Raw genomic sequence first — 13,444 nt, 5'->3', positions numbered from 1 at the left:
GCGGCGGGAATTAGCCTTCGCCGCGGCGAGGCTTCTACAATGCTTATTTAAGCGTTGTAGAAAGGTCTCGCCGCGGCGGAAATTGTATACTGCCGTGGCGAGGACATCTAGGGTTTCCTCGCCGCGGCAATGGCACATTTTCGCCGCGGCGAGAAGTTTCTGGGTAACTCTCGCCGCAGCGAGAATTTGGTTTCGCCGCGGCGAGTATCCTACAACGCTTATTCTAAGCGTTGTAGAATCATCTCGCCGCGGCGATAAATACACTTCGCCGCGGCGAGCTCCTACAACGCTTATAAGCGTTGTAGGAGCGTCTTAAAATCTGAAAATTTCAAATTTTTTTAACTACCCGCCCTTTCATATCTATACTTAGCGTTTTTTTCCCTCATTTCTCATTCTCATTTTCTTCTCATCTCCACTACTCATCTCTCTCGTCCCTCTCTCTCTCCGCCCGTCCCTCTCTCTCTTCGCCACTCTCTTGCCGCCCGTCCCTCTCTCTCTCCGCCACTCTCTCTCTCTCGGCCCCTCTCTCGCTCTCCGTCCCTCACTTCGCTGAACTACCGCGCCCTCGCCCCGCGCGTTCTCTCCCTCTCTCCGACCCTCACCTCCCTCTCCTCGCCGTGCGCCGCGCCCACGCCGCCCTCTCGCTGAGCCCCCTCCCTCACCTCGCCGTGCGCCCACGCCGCCCTCCGGTCTCACCTTGCTCGTGCCCACCCTCGCCGCGCGCCCTCACCTCGCCTCACCACCTTCTCTTCTCCGCCCTTGTGCTCGTCCAACTCCGGGTAATGTTTTTGAACATTTTTACATGAACTTATTTAGTGTGAATTCGATATTGATTTGAAATTAGGAGATATTGTATTGGATTTGAGTTTATTGAATTGAAGTTTGATATTGATTTGATTAGAGAAATATATTTGATAGTAGATTGAATTGGGATTGAAATTGTGTTTTTGTTTAGAATCGGATTGGATTTGAGTTTATATTGTGATTGGAGTTGAGTTTATATTTGATTTTTGTTACATTTGAGTTGAAATTTTGATAACATTTGAGTTGAAAATTGAAATTATGATTTGAATTTTGTTTATTAGATTCAATGTCGTCCACTACTACTACTTCTAGCGGTAGTGGTAAAAGAAAAATTAGAAGACAACTAGCGCTTAACTCCGATGAACAAGGAAAACGAAGAAACACTCTTATGGGTCGGGTTAATAAGGCTAAAACACTTGGTAAAAAAATCCCGGTACAATTTGATGATAAAGGGCAACCAATCGATAAAGAGGGTGATGAGTTGTCGAGTTACTTTGGCGTGTTAGCAAGAGAACACGTTCCACTTTCGATGCGTGATTGGAGATGTAAAGACAACGCCCAAATTAAAGAACGGATTTGGAACGAAATGCAAGAAGGATTTACGATTCCTATCGAACAAAAACACGATTGCCTTATGAGAGTCGGAGAAGCCGCAAGGTTATTTCGTCATGAGATATACAACGATCTACTCAAAGACATAATCAACGAACCAATCGCCTTAAAGAGACCGGCTTGTATTTTGAAATACTATACAAGTATCACCGAAGAAGATTGGATAGCATTTGTTGAGTATAGATGAACCGAAATGTTCAAACAAACATCGGAACATGGGAAATCAAATATCGGAAAAAGTGTGTACAAATCTCGAACGGGCCGAAATGGATATCGAAAGCTTGATCAAGAAAATGTTAGATTCATTTTTTTCTTTTAGTTATTTCAAATGTTGCAATTATTTTTTAATTTATTATATAATTACTTCTTACTAGCATGACGAAACGGGGGAATGGCCTACGAAAGAGGAACTTTGGATTGACTCGCGAATGAAAGACGTAGATAACTACAAGGATGAGAAAGACAAATTGATGGGAGAAAAAATCGTAAGTTCTTTACCTTTGTTATAACAATTAACCTTGTAATTTTATTTTCAAATAATTTTATGTGTAGAAAACGTTATCACAACAAGCATCGCAAGGGACATGGTTGCCGGAATCGGGAAAGAGTGTTTTGCAAGAAGCTTTGGGAACGTCGCGAGTTTGCGGTCAATCCAAACACACGTCGCGTTTTAAGTACTTTGTTCCTCCAACGCCCAACGAAGAAGTAATGAAGATGCGTCGGGAAATGAGCGAGTTGAAGTCTTTGGTGATGAAGGCATTCGGTGGAAATGGTAGCATTAATGTCGAGTCGCCTAGTGTCGAGCAAGTGAAAGAGAATCTCAACGCGAATGTTGTTGATGATAAAGAGATGGCAAATGTTGAAGAACACGTCAATGAAGCGGTCTCTTTAGGTATGTTTAATTTTTTTTTTTATCTATTTATTAAAGATAAATGTTTTGGTATTAAGTTATTGATAAAATTCTTGATTCGCTTAGAACACGACGATGTTGATGATCGTCCGAAGATCGATCCTATCATTGTTGATGATCGTCCGAAGATCGATCCTATTGTTGTGGAAAAACCCAATAGTGTTCGTGCTAGTTGCTCTTTGAATCCAACCACGCCGGTGACACCGAGTTCGGATGAAAGCGTCGAGTGTCTTCTTTTCATTGATGACACCGAGTTCGGAGGCACAATTCATGTTGCAAATGGGAGAGCGTACATGAATGGAGGCGTAGTTCATTTCTCACCTTTGGAGGAAGGAAATTTACGCATGGCCGTTTTGGGGGTTTTGATTAAAAAAGCAAAATTGCCAATTCCCACCGAAGAAGCTCAAACCGTTGAAGATGCTATAGGCGGGTTTGTCTCGTGGCCGAAGAGACTCATGGAAATGGACTCGGGAATAGAGAGTCGCGGTCCGGTTGTCAAACAACTCTCAAAGCTCGGTTTTGAGAGTGAAGCTAGCATCGATGATGCTAAGAAGATTCCGTACAAGGTGATTGATCCCAAGTATCGATTGCTCGCTCAACATGCCAACAAAGTAATGTTACCGGAAGGGGATGTGATTATGGTCAATGTTAGTCCAAGTCTCGCGGCTATCCCGATTCCGGTGTCATTTGAAGACATTTCCGATTTTTTGCAATACTTGGAAATTGGCGCGGGGAGCATAACGGTTTATATGGAGTAAGTTTTCTTTATATGCGTTTTTTAATATCAATATTCAATATTTAGTGTTTTGATCAACTAAATATTTGTTTGTCATAGCTATCTACGCTCGAGGCTAGAAAAGGCGAAGAAGACTCGAAATTTTTGTTTTATAAATCCGAGCTTAAGTTCGTATATCGAAAATGACGACGAGGAGGCTTATTTGTCAAAACGAGTCAAGGACGTTGGAAACGTGGTACGAGATTGCAAATTTGGTGAATTAGTTTTGATGCCGTATAACAAAGGTGCGCATTGGATGCTCGTTGTCCTCGACCTTTGGAGAAATAGCGCTATGTTCTTTGACCCGTTGAGAAATAAAATCCCAACCGATTTAAATCGATTGATAAAAAGGTAATATTTTGATTTCTTAAATAATTTTTATTATAAACAGTTCTAGATGTTTTTTCTCTTATAATCTCCGTGTTATATAGGGTTCTTGTTGATTTCAAGCTCGAGCATCAAAACACCAATAGTAACGGGCAATCAACGTACATCAAGGCTTGGGACGCTCCGAGACAAACGGGAAACACGGAATGCGGGTATTTTGTCATTTCTTATATGCGTGATATAGTCGTAGGAGGTGTAGGAAAATTAGAAAATAAGAAATCCTATACGAAAGAGGATTTAGAGAGAGTTAGAGAAGAATGGGTAACTTATGTACAAACATTTATTAACTGTGATGATTAGCTAGTTTTTTTGAAGATGTATATATTAGATTTTGAATGTTTTGAAGATGAGGATATTTGAAGATGAATGTATATATTATATATTTTTTGTATTGAAGATTATTTTCAGGTGCTAGTATCGTGTAAAAAACAGATTCTGGATTGAAAATAAATGATTCTCGCCGCGGCGAACTTTTTTTCTCGCCGCGGCAAGTAATTCGAGCCGCGGCGGGAAATATTATTCGCCGCGGCGAGACAAGATACCGAGAGCAGGCAAATTAGAAATCTTAGTCTCGCCGCGGCGAGATTTTTTCTTCACCGCGGCGAGTTTTTAAAAAAAAATTCATCACCTTCCTACAACGCATAATAATCCGTTGTAGAATAATCTCGCCGCGGCTAAGATTTGACGTCGCCGCGGCGAATTTCTCGCCGTGGCGAAGTGTATTATTCGCCGCGGCGAGTTGATTCTACAACGGATTATTATCCGTTGTAGAATGTTCTCGCCGCGGCGTGGAACGTACCTCGCCGCGGCAAATAACTCGCTACGGCGACGTATATTTCTCGCCACGGCGACGTGCTTCTACAACGGATTGAAGATCCGTTGTAGAATATGTCGCCGCGGCGCGAATTATACGTCGCCGCGGCGAGATGTTTGAAAATGTTTAAAAATTACACAATGGATTCAAACCGTTGTAGAAGCTTCTACAACGCTTAAGAATCCGTTGTAGAAGCTTAGTTTCTACAACGGATAATTAAGCGTTGTAGAAAGCTGTTGGATTCTACAACGGATTTTTAAGCGTTGTAGAAGCTTCTACAACGCAGGATTCTACAACGCTTAAGAAGCGTTGTAGAATCATTCTACAACTGTTTTTAAGCGTTGTAGAATCCTATTTTTGTAGTAGTGAAGCAAGGAACGAGAGAAGAGAGTTTTTAATTTTAATTTTGAATTATTTTTTATCATCAGATAATTAAAAAAATGACTGTTAAATCTTAGTTGTTGATTCGAAGTATGTAGTAACGGTGGAACAAAAAACTAACATTATATATTTTACTTGTCGGAAAAAAAATGAGTAGTTAAATGTATCCACCGTAAAAATTTGAGTATTTTTTTCGCCATTTCCTCTTTTATTTATGTATCTCTAAATAATTCTCCACAACTTAGCCCATATACATTTTCATTTCTCCCCCCGATTTCCTTGTCCTCCTAGGTTTAATCTTGATCGCTTCAAATACATGGTACATATGATTTTTCTTGAAGCTACGCCACGTGCTCACCATAACGGAGTGATAGAGCGGAGGGTTGTTGACGTCGGTGAGCTGAGTCAACGGTGACACCTCAGCATCATCTGGCGGGACATGAAAGAAAGCAGCGGAAAATCGGTGATGCGTCGCACTTGGAACCACTCGATGTAAAGCGCTCTTGAATCGACCGTTGGATAAAATTTGCATCAAGTCAGCGACAAAGACGACGAGCGCACCATCGATTGGGTGTACTGTCACCCACCTATTGCCTTCCTCCTCTTTGAATTGGATTTGGAGTCCATCTGCATCGTTGGATTGGTACAACAGCGTGATCATGGATGAGTCTGTGTGTGGAACCATTCCCATTGTCCTTGTTGGATCCGGGGAAACAGGGTATGAGTTCAATTGAACGAACGACTTCGGATTTGTTAATATATTGGCTTTTGGTTTCCCCCATTTTTTGCCCTCTATGACTAGATCAAGCGACTCGATTATCATGCTTATTATCTTTTTTGACACTTGATTAACCTCGTTTTGGCACGTCACCATTATATTGCTGCAATATATAAACAAGTAAAATGTAACACAATTATTATATATGAGTATGTATGTATATATAAATATATATTGCAACACTACTCAAGATGAGAGTTTATATACGTAATGCTACTTGTTAAAAATACCATATTAACAATAAAAAGAAAAAAAAAAAACACACACACACACACATTTACACTGCTATATAACGAATTTTTCGTAAACACTATGTAAATGATCACGTCCATGTATTTACATGCGTAAATTAATGTAAAAACTTTATCATTTTATTTCTATGAAATGGCAAACCAAGAATACCACGTCATGTTTGTGATCATTTATCTAGTTTTTACGAAAGGATGACTATATAGCAATGTGAAAGTATAAATATGAGTAGTTACCGAATTACTATTAAGTATATATAACCATATTTACATTTTGAAATTACTATTTAGCCAACGTTTGATAAATAGTCATATTCACGTATATACACGCTTAAATTTACGTAAATACATCACCAATTTATTTCAATAAAAGAGCAAACGTCTAAACTGGTTAATTGCCTAAATATTTGATGCATTTTTAGATGGTCAATAAAAGTTGTCTTATATTTATATCATTGACTATGGTTTTGGGATTTTTTCTATTTTTTTTTATATATTAGGGTGTATCATTGGATATATATATATATATATATATATATATATATGTTTAACAACTATTCCTATGTATTAAATGAAAAGAACCCATATAATTTTTAATAGACTCATTCTCTATCCGTTATCTATTTGATTAACATCGTACTGATAATAAGGTAAGGTCTTCGCGGATATTTAAATACGGGATTAAAATTCACATCCTAGTTCACCCTATGTCTAAATTAACAAAAAGAAAAAAGTTTTACTCATGAACATGTTCTTATTTTGTGCTAGATAGGAGCAAGACTTTAACATTAGAGGGGGTTAATATGATGGCTAATTTGTAAACTATTGAAGTCAAATAAAATGAAGAAAAAAAAATAGTAATAAAAAAAAAAAATTGGAGCGGGTGCTAGAACCGTCCACGATTCTGTAAATCAATGAAGTTCTCAAATAATAATATAAATTGATGCCAAGAAAAAAATATATAATAATAATATAATCGAAACTATGCATGCAAAAAATGTAAGGGAGTTAATTTGAGACGTACGTGAAATCATCGACAACGGCATCGGGCCAAAGCAAGCGAGCATGGTCCGCCGGAGAGTCCATCATGAGGAACCCCTCCGCCCACGTCATCTTCGAGAAGTTTCCGGAGACCACCGGAACTCCGTAGCCCAGCCCTCCCTCCGCCGGCCTCGCAACCCTCAGCTTCCTCTCCGCCGGAAGCCCAAAAAGCCGCCTCATTTGCCCCTCCATCTTCTGCAAAAGCTCGCCGGAGACGCCGTGGTTGATCACCTGAAACGACCCCCACCACTCGCACGCTCGCCGGATCTCGGCCGCGGCGTTCGGGCCGGCGAGATCGATCACCGGAATGCCCGACGACTCGGATCGGAGGTCTGCGGTGGTGACGTCATCCCAGGCGTGGGAATCCGGGAGCGTCTCGGGGATGTTGTTGGAGTCGAGATGGACAATATTGGGAGAGATAATTGTTTGGATTGTCATGATATATAATATACGGGGTTTTAATATTATAACTATATTGTGTTCCTCCACTTATAAAGAATGGGGTTTGAAAAAGATCCAATGTACGTGTCTTGAGTCTTTGCATGCAATGGAAGTGGATTACACACACATCCAATGTACGTGTCTTCATTCTTTCTATTTATTTGGTCGTTTTGCACCAGATTAATATTATTATCAGCTAATAAATGGTTCGGATTTGTGTCTTAATCAGTACTATCTTATCTGCTTGTCTTTTTATCCATAATTATGTTTTGATGTATTGTGAGTCTTAAGTTATGAGATTAGATACTTAATTTGGTGGTCGCGGCGTTAATTTGATGATGTTAGAGCCGATATGATGGGAGCGATTTTATTGATGGGTCTTGGCGTTGATTTCTGGATATATGTGAGTTTATTTATTGTGTTGAAAATTGATGCGTCTCTCTCTCTCTCTCTCTCTCTCTCTCTCTCTCTCTCTCTCTAAAGAATGGATTTTGAGACAGATCCGATGTACGTGTCTTTAGTCTTTAGCATGCAACGAAACACACAATAAGGACGAAAATATTTATCTCCGTGGTGTAGTTTAGCGGATAATCATGTTTTAATCAGCATATCTTATCTTATTATCTTATAGAATTAATAACATAAATTCTCGCTAAAGTTTATTTGATCAACAAATTATTACTCAACTTCTAATCGTATCAACATTTACGTTCATTCTCTTTCTGCCAAATTTTATTCCATTTATTTTATCAACAAATTAACGGCTTTTAAGATTAGTGTACGTTCATTCTCTTTCCGTCAAATATTCAAAGAAAATAAGTATAGTGGTGAACAAATTTACTAAATAAATCTTTTTAATGACTTTTAAGATTAGTGTACGTTCATTCTCTTTCTGTCATATATTCAAAGAAAATAAGTATAGTGGTGAACAAATTTACCAAATGAATTTTTACATTTAGTTCATTCTTTTTTATTTATTATTATTGTTAGTGTTAAGTACAGAAACGATTTGTAGTTTCTTTACTCATCTTCTGTTATGTGTCGTTTTAGCTCTAGTACTAGTTGTTGTCATTTGTTTACTCTCTAGATCGGTAGCTATAAATACTGATCCCTTTGTATGGTATTCATTACCAATGAGATCTTTGTTACTCATTTGATCTCAAACACTCTCTCGCTCTAACTCTAACATGGTATCAGAGCTAACCTCATTTGACGCCTGATCGTTGATCTTCGTCTTCCTCGATCGTCGTCCTCTAATCTTCATCTTCCTCGATCGTCGTCCTCTGATCTTCATCTTCATTTTCTTCCTTTTTGTCTCCGAGATGGAAAACAACGCTACGCAATTTGTTACCTTCGCGCATCCAGTTGCATCTAAATTAGACGCAAACAACTACATTATCTGGAGAAAACAGGTCTTAGCTACTTTGCGAGGCCACAATTTGCAAAGATTTCTGCTTGTTGAAGTAACTACACCACCAGAATTCACCACTGAGCGTAATCGAGAACTCGGAATTGTGAATCCAGCGTTTGTTGCTTGGGATCTGCAAGATCAGCTCATAATTTCGTGGCTCATGGCGTCGATGAGTGAAAGTCTTCTATCGCACGTGATCTCGTGTGAAAGCTCAGGTCAAATCTGGAGTACCTTGAAGACGTACTTCGCATCACAAGTGAGAGCGAAAATCTCACAGTTCAAGTCTCAATTGAACGGTATGAAGAAAGGATCTCTATCCATCAATGAGTATCTGCTCAAGATTCGCAATCTAGTGGATTTACTCGCCATGGTTGGAGAAGAGTTCAAAGCCAAGGATCACATTGAAGCAATCTTCAATGGTTTACCTGAAGAATATGAGAATTTTGTTATGAATATGGACACCAGAATTGAGCCGATCTCAGTCGTAGATGTTGAATCTCTTCTACTCACTCAGGAAAGTAGAATTGAGAAAAAATAACAAAATGTAGGCCAATCTGATTCTCCAATGGCAAATGTAGCTCAATACAACCTCAATTCCAAATGGAACAGAGGTCGTGGTTCAGAATCTAGGCGTGGTCAATACCACAATGGAGGTAAGCCTAATCGAGGAGGTCACTACTCTCAGCGTGGAGGTCAGAACCTTCATCGTGGTGGCTACAACAATGCTCAAGCATCATTCACCACTGGACGCTCATTTGCTCCTCGTGGTCGTGGGTCGTTTGGTCGTGGACGAATTCAGTGCCAATGTGTGGAAAAACTGGACATCTGGTAACCTCGTGCTTCTACAGGTTCGATCAGAACTTCTCTAGTCCAGGCCAATTACAAGATAGTCATGATGCTCAAGGACACCTTGCTGAGTTCGGTGAAGAAGTTTTCATAGAGCCTCAGTACAACCTTGGCTCCGATGACAGCTATGAACTCCCTCAGAGTGACTTCTCACCAGCAGCAATGCTCGCGACACCGTCCACGTCCTATGACTACAACTGGTATCGCGACTCTGGTGCCACCAACCACATAACTTCCGTTGAAGATAACCTAACAATGAAGCAAGATTCACAGGCTTCGAGAAAGTACTTCTTGGCAACGGTATGGGTCTCCAAATCTCTCACATAGGTTGTTCATCCTTTTCCACACATGATCACAGAAAATCTCTTATCCTAGATCAACTCCTTCATGTTCCTCAAATCACTAAAAATCTTCTTAGCGTGTCTAAGTTCTGTGCAGACAATAATGCATTTTTTGAATTCCATTCAAACTTTTGTCTTGTGAAGGATCAGGTTACTAAAAGTGTACTGATGCAAGGTCATCTCCACAATGGACTCTATATGTTTGATAAAAGTCAATTACCTCTCACCAAGTCAAGTCAAGTCAAGTTAAGTCAAGTCCTCTAGCCAAGCAAGAGTCAAGTGTCTCCGTCATGCCTAACACTTCCTCAAGCCATCTTACGTCAGCTCAGGAACGACCACTCAATATAAATGTGTCTAGCTTCAAACCTACTTGTAATAACTCTTTTAATATCTGGCATAAACGTCTAGCTCATCCTTCTAAGAAAATTGTTCAAACTGTCTTACAACAATGTAAAGTGCCTTATGTCAATACAGATTCATTTTGTTCAGCATGCTGCTTAGGGAAAATTCACAAAAATCCTTATTTGTCGTCAGAAACAAAATACACAAAACCTCTTGAACTCATTCACACAGACCTATGGGGACCCTCACCATGCCATTCTGCAAGTGGCTACAAGTACTATATACACTTCATTGACGCCTACTCTAGCTATACACGGGTGTACTTGCTGAGACAGAAATCTGAAGCACTCACCACGTTCAAGATGTTTCAAAAGCATGTAGAACTACAACTTGGACACAAGATCCTAGCTGTTCAATCGGATTGGGGTGGCGAGTATAGGCCATTCACTGGCTTTCTTCACTCCCAAGGTATATTTCACAGGAACTCATGTCCACATTCCCACCAACAGAACGGACTTGCTGAAAGGAAGCATCAGTAGATTGTGGAAATAGGGCTCACACTCTTGGCTCAAGCAGCAATGCCGATCAAGTTCTGAGATGAAGCCTTTAGAACTGCTGTTTTTCTGATAAACCGACTGGCAACACCGCTACTTTAAATGTCCACTCCTCTTGAGACCTTGTTTCACATCAAACCAACCTATATTCAGCCGAAATTTTTTTGCTGTGAATGCTTCCCAAACACTCGAACCTACAATAACCACAAATTAGACTTTCGATCCAAACCATGTGTTTCTCTGGGGTATAGCCTCAATCACAAGGGATACAAGTGTCTTGACTCCACAAATAGAATCTTCATATCCCGTGATGTCATCTTTAATGAGACATCATTCCCATACTCCACACTATTTCCCACACCATCACCCTCACTTCCCCCACTCCCAACCACAACCATTCCCTCACTCCTGGTCCTAAACTCTACTGAACCCACTGAGAACCCACCAGCCACACCGTCCACATCCAACTCCTCAACTACCCCTCATACATCTTCAAACTCACCTGCCTCAGAATCTTCATCATCAGACTCATCACCTCCAACCTCATCATCATCACCATCCCCACCTATTTCCCCACTACCCTCTCCGTCTACCAATCCCTCTTCAGTCCCACACTCCACTCACCCTATGCTTACTCATGGGAAGAATGGTATTTTCAAACCTAAGACATTACTCGCTACTAAAGAGCCTGAGTCGGTTTCAGAAGCCTTATCGTCTGAAGCATGGAAACAAGCCATGACTGAAGAGTACCTAGCGTTACTCAGAAACCATACATGGAGCCTTGTCCCTCTCCCAGAGATTCGAAAGGCCATTGGCAGCAAGTGGGCGTTCAAGCTGAAACAAAATTCTGATGGCACACTAAACAAACACAAGGCCAAGTTTGTGGCAAAAGGCTTCAAACAAGTTGCCGGGTTTGACTTCCATGAAACCTTTAGTCCTGTGGTTAAATAGACCACTAACGGGTTGTTCTCACTCTGGCCTTGGCAAAAGGTTGGTCCATACGCCAATTGGACGTTAACAACGCGTTTTTAAATGGTGACCTGAAAGAGGATGTCTATCTCAAACAGCCAAAGGGTTTCACTGATACTTCATCTCCTAATCTTGTGTGTCGGCTTCACAAATCCTTGTACGGCCTCAAACAGGCACCTCGTGCCTGGTTCGAGAAGCTGCACCACGTCTTGCTCCGAGCTGGGTTCAAGTCAGCCAAAAGCGATCAGTCCTTCTTCATCAAGGTCTCTTCACACCTCACCAAATACGTTCTTGTGTATGTGGATGATATCCTGGTCGTGAGCAGCTGCAACTCAGCTCTTGAGGCTCTAGTCCATCACCTACATGCTCAATTTGCTCTCAAAGACTTAGGTGCATTGGACTACTTCTTTGGCATTCAAGACCACGCTGTGTCGACTGTCCTGCTTCTTTCCCAAAAGAAGTATGCCACAGATCTATTGACCAGGGTAAACATGCACACAACAAAAGGCATGGCCTCTCCTATGGCGTCTGGGGTCAATCTCACTGCATATGGTCATGATGAATTCGATTCTCCCTCTCTGTATAGTAGTGTTGTAGGTGCACTCCAATACTTGACTATCTCGCGGCCCGAAATCTCATTCGATGTCAACAAAGTTTGCCAATTTATGCAAAGGCCTCTCATCTCTCACTGGAAGGCTGTCAAGCGAATTCTTCGTTACATTGCTGGCACTGTTGACTTCGGTCTTCTGATTCGGCGTCAATCGGTCTCTGACATGTCCTTATCCGGGTTTAGTGACGCCGACTGGGCCTCTGATTGTGATGATCGTAAATCTACATCAGGTTTCTGCGTATTTCTGGGTGCAAATTTGGTTGCTTGGTCATCACACAAACAACACACCATCTCTCGCTCTACGGCTGAAGCAGAGTTTCGCAGCCTGGCTACCTTGTCTCAGAGGTCACATGGGTTCAATCCCTTCTCCACGAGCTGGGCCACATACCTCATCGCCGGTCGATCCTCTGGTGTGACAACCTTAGCAGATCGCTGCAAACCCAGTCCTCCATGCCCGGACAAACACATATCAAAATTGATCTCTATTTCGTTAGGGAAAAGGTCCTGCATCGCCAAGTTGATGTGCGCCATGTTCTTGCCATCGATCAGACGGCTGATGTCCTCACCAAGCCCATCTCCAGCCTTCATTTTCCTGTCTTGCGCTCCAAGCTTCGCGTTGAGTCGCTCTCCACGCCCGGCTTGCGGGGGGGCTGTTAGTGTTAAGTACAGAAATGACTTGTAGTTTCTTTACTCATTTTATGTTATGTGTCGTTTTAGCTCTAGTACTAGTTGTTGTCTCTTGTTTACTCTCTAGATCGGTAGCTATAAATACTGATCCCTTTGTACGGTATTCATTATCAATGAGATCTTTGTTACTCATTTGATCCCAAACACTCTCTCGCTCTAACTCTAACAATTATTATTTTTTTATATCCTCTATCTTTTCCGTCGTTGAGGGTTAGATCTTTACATTATAGTGAAGTCTTGTAAGTTGTAAACTGAGAAATGGGTCTCTCTTTTCATATCAATTTTGCCGAGTTAAGATTTTGCTTATCTTTCAGATGTAATAGACCAATTGTGGCGTTAAATTGCTGATAAAAACACGAATGATCAAGCCCCATAGTACCCACGATTCGATCGGAAAATAATCAAACAGGCATTGAGATTGCATCGAAGACACGATTTGTTGGCACAAAAGTCTTTAATTCTGATACTCGTTCAAGGTGTCGCAATAATAAGC

The 13,444-nt window shown here is 41.0% G+C and overlaps 1 pseudogene; it reads right to left on the bottom strand.

Annotated features, from left to right (window-relative positions):
- Positions 1–4,899: 4,899 nt before the first annotated feature.
- Positions 4,900–7,188, bottom strand: LOC149400945 (gibberellin 3-beta-dioxygenase 3 pseudogene; annotated as a pseudogene).
- Positions 7,189–13,444: the final 6,256 nt, after the last annotated feature.

This window comes from Urtica dioica, chromosome 4 (assembly GCF_054948205.1).
Source record: "Urtica dioica subsp. dioica isolate 48M chromosome 4, U.dioica_male_clone48M_v1_H2, whole genome shotgun sequence".
Taxonomy (NCBI): Eukaryota; Viridiplantae; Streptophyta; class Magnoliopsida; order Rosales; family Urticaceae; genus Urtica; species Urtica dioica.
Note: the sequence above shows the minus strand (reverse complement) of the source record. Positions and strands in the feature narration are given on the sequence as shown.